The following is a 16,219-nucleotide window of genomic DNA, read 5'->3' as shown; positions in this document are numbered from 1 at the left end:
TTAAACCTTCATCCCCACTCTCAAAGCAAAAGCCTACATTCTGTTTGGAAATCTCTTTCCTAATGATCACAGAACAATTTGGAAAGATAAAGTATCAAAACAGAGCTCTAAGCATTTTAGTATTTATCTCATCTGATTTTAAAAGGAACAACATGGTTATCTTGGTCATTCTGTGTGTGCCTTGGAGATGTTAACTGTAAGGACAGGTTAAAGTAAAATAAAGATTCTAACAAAATGTACATGAATAAAAAGGCTTAATTTGCAACCTTAATATTGGGTATAAGACTTATAAAAATTGGATTTCTCTGATCACTGCAGAAAAAGTAGTTAGGTACTCCATAGCATTTAAAAAATTTTGGTTTGGGGCATTTTCCCTACCATTAAGATTACATGATTTTCTCTGCTCCACTCCTGGCTGCTTGTACCTACATGCTTTGTTGTTCCAAAATTGAAGCTCCTTAGTCTTTGATGTTTCTTCATGCCAAAACACCTTTAAGAGAAATTTCTAATTTTAATGCTCCAAGGTACTGGGCACTTTGCAGTGTTTGTGGGAGCCTTGAGTACCTTGTCTTTTCTTTCTTTCTTTTTTTTATTTTAAACACTGAGGACTAATTGTTTTACTTTAAATCAGGCAACAAATTAGTCTAAAGCGATTTGCAAATGTTTAGAATTGTCTTTAACATCAAATTTATAGTGTCCCTTCCTAGGTCAAAAACCTTCTCAACTCCCAGTTGCCCAGCACATGGCATTCAAATTGCTGTTTGTTTCATGACATAGCACATTCAGGCCTCAACCCTATTCCCCACTGTTCCTTGACAACAAATATGAACCACAGGTAGCTGCTGTCTTCACAATTGACCGGTAACACCCTCATTTCCTCCTCTCAGCTTTTATAATTGTTATTTCCTACCAAAGCACCATCTCAGTTCCTTTCCCCACTTCAAGCCCATACTCTCATTGTCATGTCGCTCCCTCCTTTAGACTCTTCCCAGACTTCTCTTTCCTTTGACCCTTGACCCCACATACTCTGCGTAGGTGGGTTACTTCTGTTTCCTGTACTGGCCTGGACATCTTTTCTGGTGTCCTCACAGCTCCTAGCACAGGCTAATCATATTGGTTATTTGGTTAGTTAGCTGACTGACTAGCTGGTGAAACAAGTTGCCAGAAGGGTGAAGTGGGGAGGCCAAATGAGAAGCGGAAGGCTCAGCATTTTTTTTCCAGATTTTTTTCCTTTTATTGAGGTATAATTGACATATAACATTATATTACTTTCAGGTATACACCATAATGATTTGGTATTTGTATGTATTGCAAGACGATGACCATAATAAATCTAGTTAACATCCATCACCATACATAGTTATGTAACCGAACCAACGTGAGTTGGCTCCTTGGTGAGTCAGAAACTGCACCAACTTAATTTGTTGCACAAAGAAAACTTTTATTTGCCGCAAATAAGGAGATCACAGCAAATGGCTTCCAAAGTGGTAACTCCCCCAGGGTGGATGGGTTCCTTTTGTTTAGAGTTAGGATGAATAATTTGGATAGGAAAGCCCTGTCACGGTGTGTAGAGGTGGGCATAAGGGTGCACATGCGCTTAAGGAGTCAGGTCTAGGCACACAGTGCTTGTTATGTAAATGTGGCGTGTGCTCCTCCTTGGGCGGGGATTTTAGTATTACAGTGAGGTAAAGGTAATTGCCGGTCATTCCAGAGGTCACTCCATGGTCCATCTGCACAGGCACTCGCCTGGGGTTGGGCTCAAAGAGTCTGGGTGGTCTGGGGCAGTAGGAGCTGTTGTCAGGGCCATCGCCATCCCCTGCAGGTGGTTTTGGGTTTCATTTGCTGGAGTTAAGAGGTAAGCCAGAAAGAGAGCTTAAGGAAATATGTAAGACAAAGGTTAATGAGTACAAGCAGGTGGGCAGTAAATCTCAGGTTTTGCAGTCTAGCTGGTGACAGTTACACATTTTTTTTTCTTGTGATGCAATACAGTGCTATTAAATACTTTAAAATATGCAATACAGTATTATTAACTATAGTCACCATGCTGTACATTACATCCCCAGGACTTAACCTATTTCACTTAAAACTGGAAATTTGTACCTTCTGACTCCCTTCCCCCATTTTTAAATTTGACATTTTCTTCAGTGAGGCTGTCCAGTTTTTTAAGCCCTTCCTGAAAACACCTATTTCAAACCTGGAAATGAGTGTGCTTTTCTGCCACCAATAAACCTATACAGAAAAAAACAAAAACAAACCAGTAGTGGAAGCCACAAGGATGTCCGTGGCAGAGGGACCTGTGTGAGTTTTGATTCCATTGCCTGCTAGCTCAGTGACTATATCATGCAACTTCACTTTCCTCATCAGTGAAATGGTTAAAAATAAAATAGCCACCTTGAGATTGGGAGGTGTTTCAATTAAATGAGATGATGCAAACGAAAGCACTCGAAAGACGTCAACGTGCGCCACCCCCCATGTTAATTATTATTATCTGTGGGTTGCATAAGCAGATGGTGTTGTCAGCAAATAATTGCTTTAGCTGAGTTTGCCTTTGTGCGGTTTTGACCATTTCCTCTGGTTGATGTAGGTGATTGCAATGAATTCTGCAAATTCTAAATGAACTTCTATTAGTTACTCTAGACCCCTGGACAGATGGGTAGAAGTTCTTGCTCACCTTTATAGAATTCATTTGCCTTGCCCTGTCCCTTCCAAATAATAGTGTGTGACTCAGGAAACTGGTCCCTACTACTACCACCACCACCACCACCACCACTCGCACTACTGCTACTGCCACTACTACTACTACTGACAGCAACAATAACAATAGCAGCAACAGTCACAGTGGCTGTTTCTAAGCTCACACTGTGCTCTAGTTTAGCAAAAATATTTTCTTGACTTCTCATAATCCTGCAAAGTAGGTGGTATTATCCCCATTTTACGTACTATGAAACAGAGGTTCAGAGAGGTTCAGTAATTTGCCCAAATATATACATCTAGAAAGTGGGAGAATTGGAATTTGACTCTGGTTTGGTTGGTTCCAGGGCCCGTGCCCTCTGTATCTCTCTGCAGAAGCAGCTGACACACTGAAGCAGGTTAGGAGAAGGGAGCACAGAAGAAGTACAGGGAATAAAGATGCTGCTACCTTTTCTGAGCATTTGCTGTAAGGACTGTTGGAGGTGGAAGTGGCAGAAAGGGACCCAAATGAGGGGAGCTGGCAGTAGACCCAGGGGGAGGAAGTCAGGATTGGCATCATTCTAGGGAGGAGATACAAGGATTTCTGTTTAGAAAATTAGCCCAAGGGCTTTGAAGTGGGCAGCCTTTACTTAGCAGCAAAAATGTCTAATGTACGATAGGGGATTAGGAAAAAGAAGTCAGGCTGAGGCTAATTTCACTAAGGGAGTCAAGACCTGATTCACTTATTTAGTTTTCATCCATTTGGCATTTCTGGTACCTTCTATGTGCTGGGGTTCTGGGCTTGGGGGCTGATTATAGAAGAACGAATTGGTGTCCCTTGTCTTCAGGGAACATAAGAGCCTGCTGGGAAATATATTTAAGTCTTTGGCGTTTGGGAATTTACCATTATAGTTTCAACTATCCTTTGGCAATGCGAGGTAAGGTCTGCATTAGTGGTAGTCTCAAACGCACATTGCAATCGCCTGGGGAGCTTTCAAAACTATAAATGCCTGGGTTTCACAGCCAGAGATTCTGACTTAATTAATCTAGGGTGCTTCTTGGGCATTGGAATTTTTCAAAACTCCCTGGCTGGGACTCCTTAGAGAAGTGGATTATTCCAGGACTGGGCTGAGAAAATGCAAGACAAGTCTAGAGCATTTGTGATAAGTAAGAAAGTACTCAAAAACGGATAGAGTCCTAAATGAAATGAGTATCCTGGATTGGAAAAAGGAACATTCGTGGAAAAACACAAAATTCAAAGAAGTGTAGGGTTTGGTTAATGGTAATGTACCAATGTTGGTTTCTTAGTTTTGACAAATACTTCATGGTTACGTAAGATGTTAGTATGAGGGGAAGCTGGGTGAAGGATATGCAGAAACTCTGTGTACTGTCTGCAGTTTTTTCTGTAAATCCAAAATTATTCCAAAAATAAAAATTCTATTAATAAAAATAACATGAAAAAAGAGAGTGAGGAGTGGGAGTAAGTAAAAAAGGACACAAGAACCAACCTGAAAGAGCTCCCAATGGCCAAAGCTGGGATAATTTGAATAACAAAGTAACAACAGAATAAAATAAATATTCATGACTCTATGCTAATATAATTAGTTTAATGAGTGAATGAATGAATGAGTGAATAAATAGTGGAGAAGGAACAGCTCTTCCTTACAGAATTCCAATTAATAGATAGAAAAATCACAGTTAATTAGAATATCACAGCAATAATTGTTGCATATAATAGCCACTAGTAAGTGCTAAAATTAATGGATAAAAGTTTGAGAAGCAGAATATTCACATAGTGTCAAAGTGCATCCCCTAAATTATTTATTAATTATAAAGGAGGAAATGGTAGCTTTTAGAATAGAGACACCACCTTAACCAAGTGACAAGGTTAATATCACCCATAATAAGACACTAACATCATGTACTCCCTGTGAATACATGCCAAAAATGTATTACTTCAGTCAAATGATGGGAAAGCATCAAACTCAAATTAAGGAATATTCTACAAAACAACTAACTAGTACTCTTTTTTTAAAATTAACATATTATTTGTTTTAGGGGTACAGGCCTGATATTCATCAATCTTATATAATACCCAGTGCTTATTATATCATATCTCCTCCCCGATGTCCATCACTGAGTTACCCCATCCCTCCACCCGCTCCCCTCCAGCAACCCTCAGTTTGTTTCCTATGAATAAGAGTCTTTTATGGTTTGTCTCCCTCTCTGGTTTCGTCTTGTTTCATTTTTTCCTCTCTTCCCCTATGATCCTCTGCCTTGTTTCTTAAATTCCACATATCAGTGAGATCATGTGATAATTGTCTTTCTCTGATTGACTTATTTTACTTATTTCCAGTTCCATCCATGTCATTGAAAATGGCAAGATTTCATTTTTTGATGGCTGTGTAATATTCCATTGTGTGTGTGTGTGTGTGTGTGTGTACACACGCGCGTGTGTGTGTGCGTGCCACATCTTCTTTATCCATTCATCTGTCGATGGACATCTGGGCTCTTTCCATAGTTTGGCTATTGTGGACATTGCTGCTATAAACATTGGGGTGCAGATACCCCTTCGGATCACAACATTTGTATCTTTGGGGTAAATATCCAGTAATGCAATTGCTGGGTTGTAGGGTAGCTCTATTTTCAACTTTTTGAGGAAACTCCATCCTGTTTTCCAGAGTGGGTGCACCAGCTTACATTCCCACCAAGAGTGTGGGAGGGTTCCCCTTTCTCTGCATCCTCACCAACATCTGTTGTTTCCTGACTTGTTAATTTTAGCCATGCTGACTGGTGTGAGGTGGTATCTTGTTGTAGTTTTGATTTGTATTTCCCTGATGCCGAGTGATGTTGAGCACTTTTTCGTGTGTCTGTTAGCCATTTGTATGTCTTCTTTGCAGAAATGTCTGTTCATGTCTTCTGCCCATTTCTTGATTGGATTATTGTTCTTTGGGTGTTGAGTTTGATTAAGTTCTTTATAGATTTTGGATACTAGCCCTTTATCTGATATATCATTTGCAAATATCTCCTCCCGTTCCATAGGTTGCCTTTTAGTTTTGTTGACTGTTTCCTTTGCTGTGCAAAAGCTTTTTATCTTGATGAAGTTCCAATAGTTCATTTTTGCCTTTGTTTCCCTTGCCTTTGGAGATGTGTCCAGCAAGAAGTTGCTGCAGCTGAGGTCGAAGAGATTGCTGCCTGTGTTCTCCTCAAGGATTTTGATGGATTCCTATCTCACATTTAGGTCTTTCATCTATTTTGAGTCTATTTTTGTGTATGGTGTAAGGAAATGGTCCAGCTTCATTCTTCTGCATGTGGCTGTCCAATTTTTCCAGCACCATTTATTGAAGAGACTGTCTTTTTTCCACTGGATGTTTTTTCCTGCTTTGTCAAAGATTAGTTGACCATAGAGTTGAAGGTCCATTTTTGGGTTCTCTATTCCGTTCCATCGATCTATGTGTCTGTTTTTGTGCCAGTACCATACCATTTTAATGACTACAGCATAGTAATAGAGCTTGAAGTTTGGAATTGTGACGTCACCATCTTTGGTTTTCTTTCTCAATATTCCTCTGGCTATTTGGGGTCTTTTTTGGTTCCATACAAATTTTAGGATTATTTGTTCCAGTTCCGTGAAAAAAGGTGATGGTATTTTGATAGGAAGTCCATTGATTGTGTAGATTGCTCTAGGTAGCGTTAGACATTTTAACAATATTTGTTCTTCCAATCCATGAGCATGGAATGTTTTTGCATTTCTTTGTGTCTTCCTCAATTTCATTCATGAGTGTTCTATAGTTTTCTGAGTACAGATCCTTTGCCTCTTTGGTTAGGTTTATTCCTAGGTATCTTATGGTTTTGGGTGCAATTGTAAATGGGATTCATTCCTTAATTTCTCCTTTCATTGTTGGTGTTTGGAAATGCAACTGATTTCTGTGCATTGATTTTATATCCTGCCACTTTACTGAATTCCTGTATGAATTTTAGCAATTTTGGGGTGGAGTCTGTTGGGTTTTCCACATACAGTATCATGTCATCTGCAAAGAGTGAGAGTTTGACTTCTTCTTTGCCAATTCAGATGCCTTTATTTCTTTTTGTTGTCTGATTGCTGAGGGTAGGACTTCTAGTACTATGTTGAACAGCAGTGGTGACAGTGGACATCTCTGTCACATTCCCGAATGTTCCATGTGCCCACATTCCTGAGAACGATCTTTGCTGTGGGTTTTTCATAGATGGCTTTTATGACATTGATGTATGTACACTGTGGAGAGTTTTAAACAAGAAAGGATGTTGTACTATGTCAAATGCTTTTACTGCATCAGTTGAGAGGTCATATGGTTCTTGTCCTTTCTTTTATTTATGTAGTATATCACACTATTGATTTGTGGATGTCGAGCCTACCTTAAAGCCCAGGAATAAATCCCACTTGGTCATGGTGAATAATCCTTTTAATGTACTGTTGGATCCTATTGGCTAGTATCTTGTTGAGAATTTTTGCATCCATGTTCATCAGGGATATTGGTTTGTAATTCTCCTTCTTGGTGGGTCTTGGTGGGTCTCTTGGGATCAAGGTAATGTTGGCTTCATAAAAAGAGTTTGGAATTTTCCTCCCATTTCTATTTTTTGAAACAGCTTCAGAAGAATAGGTATTAATTCTTCTTTAAATGTTTGTTAGAATTCCCCTGGGAAGCCATCTGGCCCTGGACTCTTGTTCGTTGGGAGATTTTGGATGACTGCTTCAAGTTCCTTGCTGGTTATGCGTCTGTTCAGTTTTCTATTTCTTCCTGGTTCAGTTTTGGTAGTTTATATATCTCTAGGAATGCATCCATTTCTTCCAGATTGCCTAATTTGCCGGCATATAGTTGCTCATAATATGTTCTTATAATTATTTATAGTTTTTCAATGTTGGTTGTGATCTGACCTCTTTCATTTGTGATTTTATTTATTTGGGTCCTTTCTCTTTTCTTTTTGATAAATCTGGCCAGGGGTTTATCAACCTTATTAATTCTTTCAAAGAGCCACCTCTTAGGTTCGTTGATCTCTTCTACTGTTCTTTTAGTTTCTATTTCATTGATTTCTGCTTTAACCTTTATTATTTCTCTTCTGCTGGGTTTAGGCTTTATTTGCTGTTCTTTCTCCAGCTCCTTTAGGTGTAGGGTTAGATTGTGTATTTGAAACCTTTCTTGTTTCTTGAGAAAGGCTCATATTGCTATATACTTCCCTCTTAGGACTGCCTTTTCTGCATTCCAAAGATTTTGAACAGTTGTGTTTTCATTTTCGTTTGTTTCCATGAATTTTTTAACTCTTCTTTAATTTCCAGGTTGACCCGTTCATTCTTTAGTTGGATGCTCTTTAGCCTCCCTGTGTTTGAGTTCTTTGCAACTTTCCTCTTGTGATTGAGTTCAGTTTCAAAGCATTGTGATCCAAAAATATGCAGGGAATGATCCTAATCTTTTGATACTGGTTGAGACCTGATTTGTGACCCAGGATGTGATCTATTCTGGAGAATGTTCCATGTGCCCTTGAGAAGAATGTGTATTCTTTTGTTTTGAATGGAATGTTCTGAATATATCTGTGAAGTCCATCTGGCCCAGTGTGTCATTCAAAGCCCTATTTCCTTGTTGATCTTCTGCTTAGATGATCTGTCCATTGCAGTTAGAGAGACATTAAAGTCCCCTACTATTATTGTATTATTATTGATGTGTTTCTTTGATTTTGTTATTAATTGGCTTATATAATTGACTGCTCCCATGTTAGGGGCATAAATATTTACAGTTATTAGATCTTCTTGTTGGATAGACACTTTAATTATGATATAGTGTCCTTCCTCATCTGTTATTACAGTCTTTGGTTTAAAATCCAATTTGTCTGATATAAGGATTGCCACCCCAGCTTTCTTTTGATGTCCATTAGCATGATAAATGACTTTCCACCCCCTCACTTTAAATCTGGAGGTGTCTTTGGGTCTAAAATGAGTCCCTTGCAGACAGCATATTGATGGGTCTTGCTTTTTTATTCACTCTGATACCTGGTGTCTTTTGATTGGGACATTCAGTCCTGTACATTCAGAGTAACTATTGAGATATATGAATTTAGTGCCATTGTATTGCCTGTAAGGTGACTGTTACTGTATATTGTCTGTTCCTTTCTGGTCTATGTTACTTTTGGCCTCTCTCTTTGCTTAGTGGACCCCTTTCAATATTTATTGTAGGGCTGGTTTGGTGATCACAAATTCTTTTAGTTTCTCTTTGTCCTGGAAGCTTTTTATCATTCCTATTTTGAAGGACATCCTAACTGGATAACGTATTCTTGGCTGCATATTTTTCTCCTTTCACACCTGAATATATCACGTCAGTCCTTTCTGGCCTGCCAGGTCTCTGTGGATAGGTCTGTTGCCAATCTAATGTTTCTACCCTTGTAGGTTACATGCCTCTTGTCTCAAGCTGCTTTCAGGATTTTCTCTTTGTCTCTGAGATTTGTAAGTTTCACTACTATATGTCGGGTGTTGACCTATTTTTATTGATTTTGAGGGAGTTCTGTGTGCCTCCTGGATTGTGATGCCTGTTTCCTTCCCCAGATTAGGGAAATTCTCCACTATAATTTGCTCCAAAATGCCTTCTGCCCCTCTCTCTCTTTCCTCTTCTTCTGGGATCCCAATTATTCTAATACTGTTTTGCTTTATGGTATCACTTATGTCTCAAATTCTCCCCTCATGATCCAGTAGTTGTTTATCTCTCTTTTTCTCAGCTTCTTTATTCTCCATTGTTTGGTCTTCTATATCACTAATTCCCTCTTCTGCCTCCTTTATCCTAGCAGTTAGAGCCTCCATTTTTTGTTGCATCTCATTGATAGCCTTTTTGATTTCGACTTGGTTAGATTTTAGTTCTTTTATTTCTCCAGAAAGGGATTCTCTAGTGTTTTCTATGCTTTTTCAAGCCCAGCTAGTATCTTTATAATCATTTTGAACTCTAGTTCCGACATCTTACTTATGTCCATACTGATTGGTCCCTGGCAGTCAGTACTGCCTCTTGTTCTCTTTTCTGAGGTGAGTTTTCCCATTTTGTCATTCTGTCCAGAGAAAAACAAATGAACGAGAGAACAAAATACTAAAATGGCAACAATGACCCCAGAGAAATATACACTAAACAAATCAGAAGAGACCCAAAACTAGGAGGAAAAAAAAAACACACGAATATAATCAGTCAGGTGAGCAGAATAGAGCAATTCACTGGATTCTGTGTGTATTTTGGTCTGTTTTTAGAAAACTGGATCCCAAAGTTGTAAAAAAAGAAAAACTTATATATGTACAAAAATAAAATTAAATACAATAAAAGGATAGAATGTAACTGTAGAAATGGAAATTAAAAGAAAAGAAAAAACAAAAGAGAAAGAAAACAACAACAACAATAATAATAATAAAAAAAGGTAGGGGTATAAACAGGTGAACAGAACAGAGGAATACACTATCTCCTGAGTATATTTTGGTCAGTTTGTTAGTGGAAACTACATCTCAAACTGTAAAGAAAGAAACACTTATAAATACAAAAATAAAATTAAATACACTGAAAGGATAGAATGTAACTATAAAGATGAACATTAAAAAGAATTTAACAAAACAAAAAGACAAAAAAAAAAAGAAAGAAAAAAAAAAGAATATGATCAGGCGGGTGAATAGAACAGAGCCATCCTCTAGATTCTGGGTGCATTTTGGTCTGTTAGAAGAAACTGCATCCCAAAATTTTAGCGAAAGAAAAACATATATATAAACAAAATTAAGATTAAATACAATGAAGGGATAGAATGTGAATGTAAAAATGAAAATTAAAAAAGATGAAAAAGAAAGGAGTTGATAAAATAAGTTGGTTGGAAAAGGAGAGAAGAAAAATTAAAAAAGAAAAAAAAATTAAAATGATTAAAGTTGAAAGACTAAAGAATCATGGGGAAAAAGCCGTGAATTCTATGTGCTATATTCCCCTAGTACTGGAGTTTTGCAGTTCTCCTTGGGTAAACTTGGTCTTGGCTGGATGTTCTTGCTGATCTGGGGGGGGGGCCTGTTGCGTTGATTCTCAAATGTCTTTGCCCCAGGTGGAATTGCAGCCCCCTTGCCAGGGGCCAGGCTAAGTCATCTGCTCCAATTTGTTCTCTGTAGCTTTTGTGCCCTGAAGGCTTTCCCCCAGCTTTAGAGGATGAGAATAAAAATGGCGCCTCCCAGTCTCTGGACCCTGGAGCGTTTCTATCTCAGGCACTCCACCTGGCTTTGAGTCTCCAAACCCGGCAGACTCCTGTGGCATGCTCCTCCCGGGGGAGGAAGGGGGATCTCACTGGTTCTGCAGCTTGTTGGGCCCCTGCTGGAATAGCAGTGGCCCCATTGAGCCTCGAATCTCTGTTTATGGTGACCCTGAACTGAGAGGCCCCTGCTGGGCTCACTGTTTGCAGCTGGCTTTCCTGCTCCGGTACCTGGGAGCTCTCCCGCACTCAGGCACCCTTGGTGTTCCTGTGACCCGGAGGATCCTGAGACAATGCTGTCCCAGCGAGGTTTCCACCCCCCCCCCACCACCGCTTAGCCGCCTGAGCTGTGTCCTAAACTGGAGCGGACTTCTAAAATTTCCGAGTTTGTGTACCTCCGCTCTATCACTTGCGGGTAGCCAGCTGGCGGAGGCTCCCTCCCCACAAGGTCTGTCTTCCCCTGTATCACCTTGGATTCACTTCTCTGCATGTCCTACCTTGCAGAAAGTGGTCGCTTTTCTATTTGTAGAGTTGCAGCTGTTCTTCTTCAATCTCCGGTTGAGTTCGCAGGTGTTGAGAATGATTTGATAGCTGTCTAGCTGAATTCCTGGGACCAGACGAAATTACAGTCTCCTACTCCTCCACTATCTTGGATTCCTCTCCCTGATTAGTACTCTTAAAGGTAAGGTTATAAAGACAAAGTCTGAGAACAGATTGGAGGAGACCAAATAGATATAACAAATGTGGGATCCTGGATTGGTTCCTGGGGAAAAAAGAAAGGACATTAAGGGAAAAACTGGTTACATTTAAATAAAGACTGAAGCTTCATTAATGATATGGTACCAATGTTAATATTTTAATTTTCATAATTATATTATGGTTATGTACATATGGAAGGCTGAAGTAGAGGGTATATGGGAGCTCTCTGTACTATTTTTGAAACTCTTCTCTAAGTCTGAAATTACTTTTTTTTAAGATTTATTTATTTATTTGAGAGAGAATGAGTGCATGTGAATGAGTGGGGGGAGGGGCAGAGGGAGAGAATCTTTTAAGCAGACTACCCGCTGAGTAGGGAGACCATCATCCGGAGGCTCAGTGCCATGACCCTGAGATCATGACCCTAGCCGAAATCAAGAGCCAGACGCCCAACTGACTGAGTCACCCAGGTGCCCCTAAGTCTGAAATTATTTTAAAATAAAACTTAACCGGGGCGCCTGGGTGGCTCAGTTGGTTAAGCAGTGGACTCTTGATTTCAGCGTTGGGCTCCGAGCTCAGTGTGTAGTCTGCTTGAGATTCTCCCTCTCCCTCTACCTCTGCCACTCCCCCCGCACTCTCTCTCTGTCTCTCAAAATAGATACATAAAATCTTTTAAAAAATAAAATAAAATAAGACTTAACAAAACAAAACCATCTCCCTAGTGATTCTAATGGGCAGCCAAGGTTGAGAATGGACCCATGTTTCTCAAACTTTAATGTGCATATGAATTACCTGGGGATCTTGTTAAAATGCAGATTCTGGTTCAGTAAGACAGAGGTTGCAGCCTGACAGTATGTTTTTTTTTTTTTTTTTTTTTCTTTTTTTTTTTAAAGATTTATTTGTTTATATGAGGGTGGTGGGAGGGACGGAGGGAAAGGAAGAGAATATTCCCTGTTGAGCCCGGAGCCCGACTCGGGGGACTGGACGCAGGACTTGGCCTCCCAACCCTGAGATCATGACCTTAGCTGAAATCAAGAGTCCGATGCTTAACTGACTGGGACACCCAGGTGTCCTGAGAGTCTGTATTACTAATAAGCTTCTGGGTAATGTGATGCTGCTGAATCAAAGCCTATACTTTAAGACCATGAAGTATTCTGTCACTTTCCTGAGGCATGAATTTGTTTGCACACCTTTTGAAGCTGGGATGTAGGCACTAGTAACTGAAGCAGCAGGTGATGCCAGCAGCCTGCTTGGCAGCCATGTTGGTCTTTTCTTCTTCTAGTCACATACAAAGTAATTCTCTTGCAATAACTGACTATGTTTGAGGAAGGAATTTTAGCTCATAGCGTCAGTTTATAGTGCCAGTATCCTCTATAGTGCAAGCCCCATGTTACAGGCAGAAATATGGTCCTCCAAAGATGTACATGCTCTAATTATTGGAACCTGTGATATGTTACCTTCCATGGAAAAAGGAATTTACTGAGAGAGAGAAAGAGAGAGAGCATGAGCTGTGGAGAGGGGAAAGGGTGGGGCAGAGGGAAAAGGAGAAGCAGGCCCTACTGAGCACGGAGCCCTATGTGGGGCTCTATCCCAGGACCCTGGGATCATGACCTGAGCCAAAGGCAGACGCTTAACTGACTGAGCCATTCAGGTGCCCCTGGAAAAAGGAATTTTAAAGACGTAATTAATATTATGTATGGGACCTTGAGGTGGAGAGATTATCCTAGATTATTATCGGGGTGGGCCCAATCTAATACACGAGTCCTTAAAAACCGAGAACCTTTTCTGGATGCAGTGAGAGAGAGAGATGGGAAGATAGAAGAGAAGGCAGGAGAAATTTGAAGCGAGAAAGGGACTCAATCAGCCATTATTGACTGACTAAATGGAGGACAGGGGGTTTGAGCAGGAAGGTAGGCGGCCCCTAGAAGCTGGAATGGCAAAGAAATAGATTCTTCCCTGGAGCTTCTAGAAGGAATGCAGTCCTGCCAACTCACAGGCCCCTGGAGACCTGTGTCAGACTTCTGGCCCACAGAACTGTAATGTAATAAATCTGTGTTGTTTTACAAGATACTAAATTTGTGGTCATTTGTTTACAACAGCAGTAGAACACTTAATAGCCTGCAAGAGAGAGAGCTCAGCTTTGTGAATGAAGCTCTGTGCAAAGTATGTTGCTTAGTTTTGCCCACGCTCAATCTTAATAGTCAGGTCACGGTCAGGAGGCTCAAGTCTCTCTTGGAAATACCACCAAAGAGGCTCCACCCAGTGATACTTCTTAACATCCTTGAGTCAGACTGCTAGAATGGGAATAATACAATGTTCTATAGAAACAAAAGCATAAATATTTACAAGGAACCAAAAGATTATACAAAGGGCTCCAGCTTCTCTCTCCAACTCTGTTGAGATCCCTCATCCAACATGGCTGAAGATACAATTGTTTCAGATTTTGTACCGTCCTCACTGTGGCTAATCTGTCGTTCTTGTTCACACTTCAAGTTTACTCTCTTCTTTCCCCTTGACTATACAGTTGAGCCTTGAACAGCACACCAATCCTGGTGCTATAAAAAAATCCATTATAACTTTTTAGATTTTTAAAAAAGACTTTATTTATTAATTTTAGAGAGAGAGAGAGCACGAGCAAAGGTAGGAGCAGAGAGAGAGAGAGAGGGAGAGAGAGGGAGNATACTTCTTAACATCCTTGAGTCAGACTGCTAGAATGGGAATAATACAATGTTCTATAGAAACAAAAGCATAAATATTTACAAGGAACCAAAAGATTATACAAAGGGCTCCAGCTTCTCTCTCCAACTCTGTTGAGATCCCTCATCCAACATGGCTGAAGATACAATTGTTTCAGATTTTGTACCGTCCTCACTGTGGCTAATCTGTCGTTCCTGTTCACACTTCAAGTTTACTCTCTTCTTTCCCCTTGACTATACAGTTGAGCCTTGAACAGCACACCACTCCTGGTGCTATAAAAAATCCATTATAACTTTTTAGATTTTTTAAAAAGACTTTATTTATTAATTTTAGAGAGAGAGAGAGCACGAGCAAAGGTAGGAGCAGAGAGAGAGAGAGGGAGAGAGAGGGAGAGACAGAGAGAGAGAGAGAGAGAGAGAGAGAGAGAGAGAGAAGCAGACTCCCTGCTGAGCACGGAGCCCCACTCAGGGCTTGATCTCACCACCCCAAGGTCATGACCTAAGCTGGAACAAGAGTTGGATGCTTAATCCAGGCGCCCTTCCATGTAACTTTTGCCTTCTCTAAAACTTAATTACTAATAGACTGCTATTGACCAGAAGTCTTACCAAGTCTTATCATAAATAGTTGATTAACACATATTTTGTATGCTGTATGTATTATATCCTCTACTCTTATAATGAAGTAAGCTAGAGAAAAGAAAATGTTATTAAGAAAATCATAAGAGATAATAATTGTACTCTATTTATCAAAAGAGATCTATGTATAAGTGGACCTGCACAGTTCAATCCCATGTTGTTCCAGGATCAGCTGTATTCTTTGTTTTTGCATTTGCACATTTACATCAGGTAGAGTCTTTATTAGCTGGTTTCTTCAGAGACTTGACTTCAGTACACATTGCTCCTGGCTGATTGATGACACTTCTTGTTAATGAGAATGCTGTGTGGATAACAAAGTTTTCTTTTTCTCCCTTTAACTGTGTTCTCAGGTCCACAGTCAGCATTCTGTAACAGTGGGAGAGGATTTTTTACCCTTCAAAAGTGGAAAGAGTCACTTTCAGCTTGAGCTCCCATCTTGTAGAGTGTCTATTTAGTGTCCTAGCAGAAAATGAATCCTTCCTCATGCAGTGCCATGATACTTTCTAGGCAATTCTAGTAAGTGTTGCCTGGCATCAGTAGCTCATGGGCATCACTGTTTTTCCTTCTCATACCCAATGTATATGTGCTACATAAACATGGGCAAAACAAAGATGAAATTTGGAATACACTATAGGAATAGCATAAGGATATTAAAGATGTTGACTTTAGGGCTCAGAAAGAAGCAGCAGTTTTCTTTTTCTTTTAAAAAAATATTTAATTAATTATCTAGGAGAGAGAGAAGGAGAGAGAGCAAGCCCATGAGCAGGGGGAAGGGGGGAAGGGGAGAGGGGAGGGGGAGGGGCAGAGGGACAGGGAGAAGCAGACTCCCTGCTGAGCAGAGGGCCTGATGCCTTGGGGGGCGGGGTTTATCCCAGGACCCTGGGATCATGACCTGAGCTGAAGGCAGTTGCTTAACTCACTGAGCCACCCAGGTGCTCCAAGAAGCGGCAGTTTTCATCTTGATACAGGAATGACAATGAGGATTTTGCCCATAATTGAGTTAGATATGGAAATTCACAAGTAGAAGAGAGTCACACAAGTGCAAATTATTGCATTAACATAATGTGGCCACCTAAAAGTTGGGACATCTCTTGCTGTTTTCCTGCCTGGGTGCCCCCTCATGAAGAAAGACATACCCAGTAATTCAACATCAGGATGTGTTGCTTAAATCCCTCAGTGCCCTAATCATCAGGTCACTCTCCCTAAACAGGTCTCCCTCACTGATTTAATTAACTGGATCTAATTGTAGAACTTTACATTTTTCCTAGGTACATTTCATATGAAGTTTATCCAATCATAATCTT

At 40.1% G+C, this 16,219-nt stretch overlaps 1 protein-coding gene across 1 annotated transcript in view; it reads left to right on the top strand.

The window, feature by feature from the left end:
• Positions 1 to 16,219, top strand: part of IL20RB (interleukin 20 receptor subunit beta) — a 48,436-nt gene that overhangs the window by 9,263 nt on the left and 22,954 nt on the right. The gene's annotated exons all lie outside the window — the stretch shown is intronic.

Source organism: Ailuropoda melanoleuca, chromosome 6 (assembly GCF_002007445.2).
Source record: "Ailuropoda melanoleuca isolate Jingjing chromosome 6, ASM200744v2, whole genome shotgun sequence".
In the NCBI taxonomy this organism is placed as follows: Eukaryota; Metazoa; Chordata; class Mammalia; order Carnivora; family Ursidae; genus Ailuropoda; species Ailuropoda melanoleuca.
Note: the sequence above shows the minus strand (reverse complement) of the source record. Positions and strands in the feature narration are given on the sequence as shown.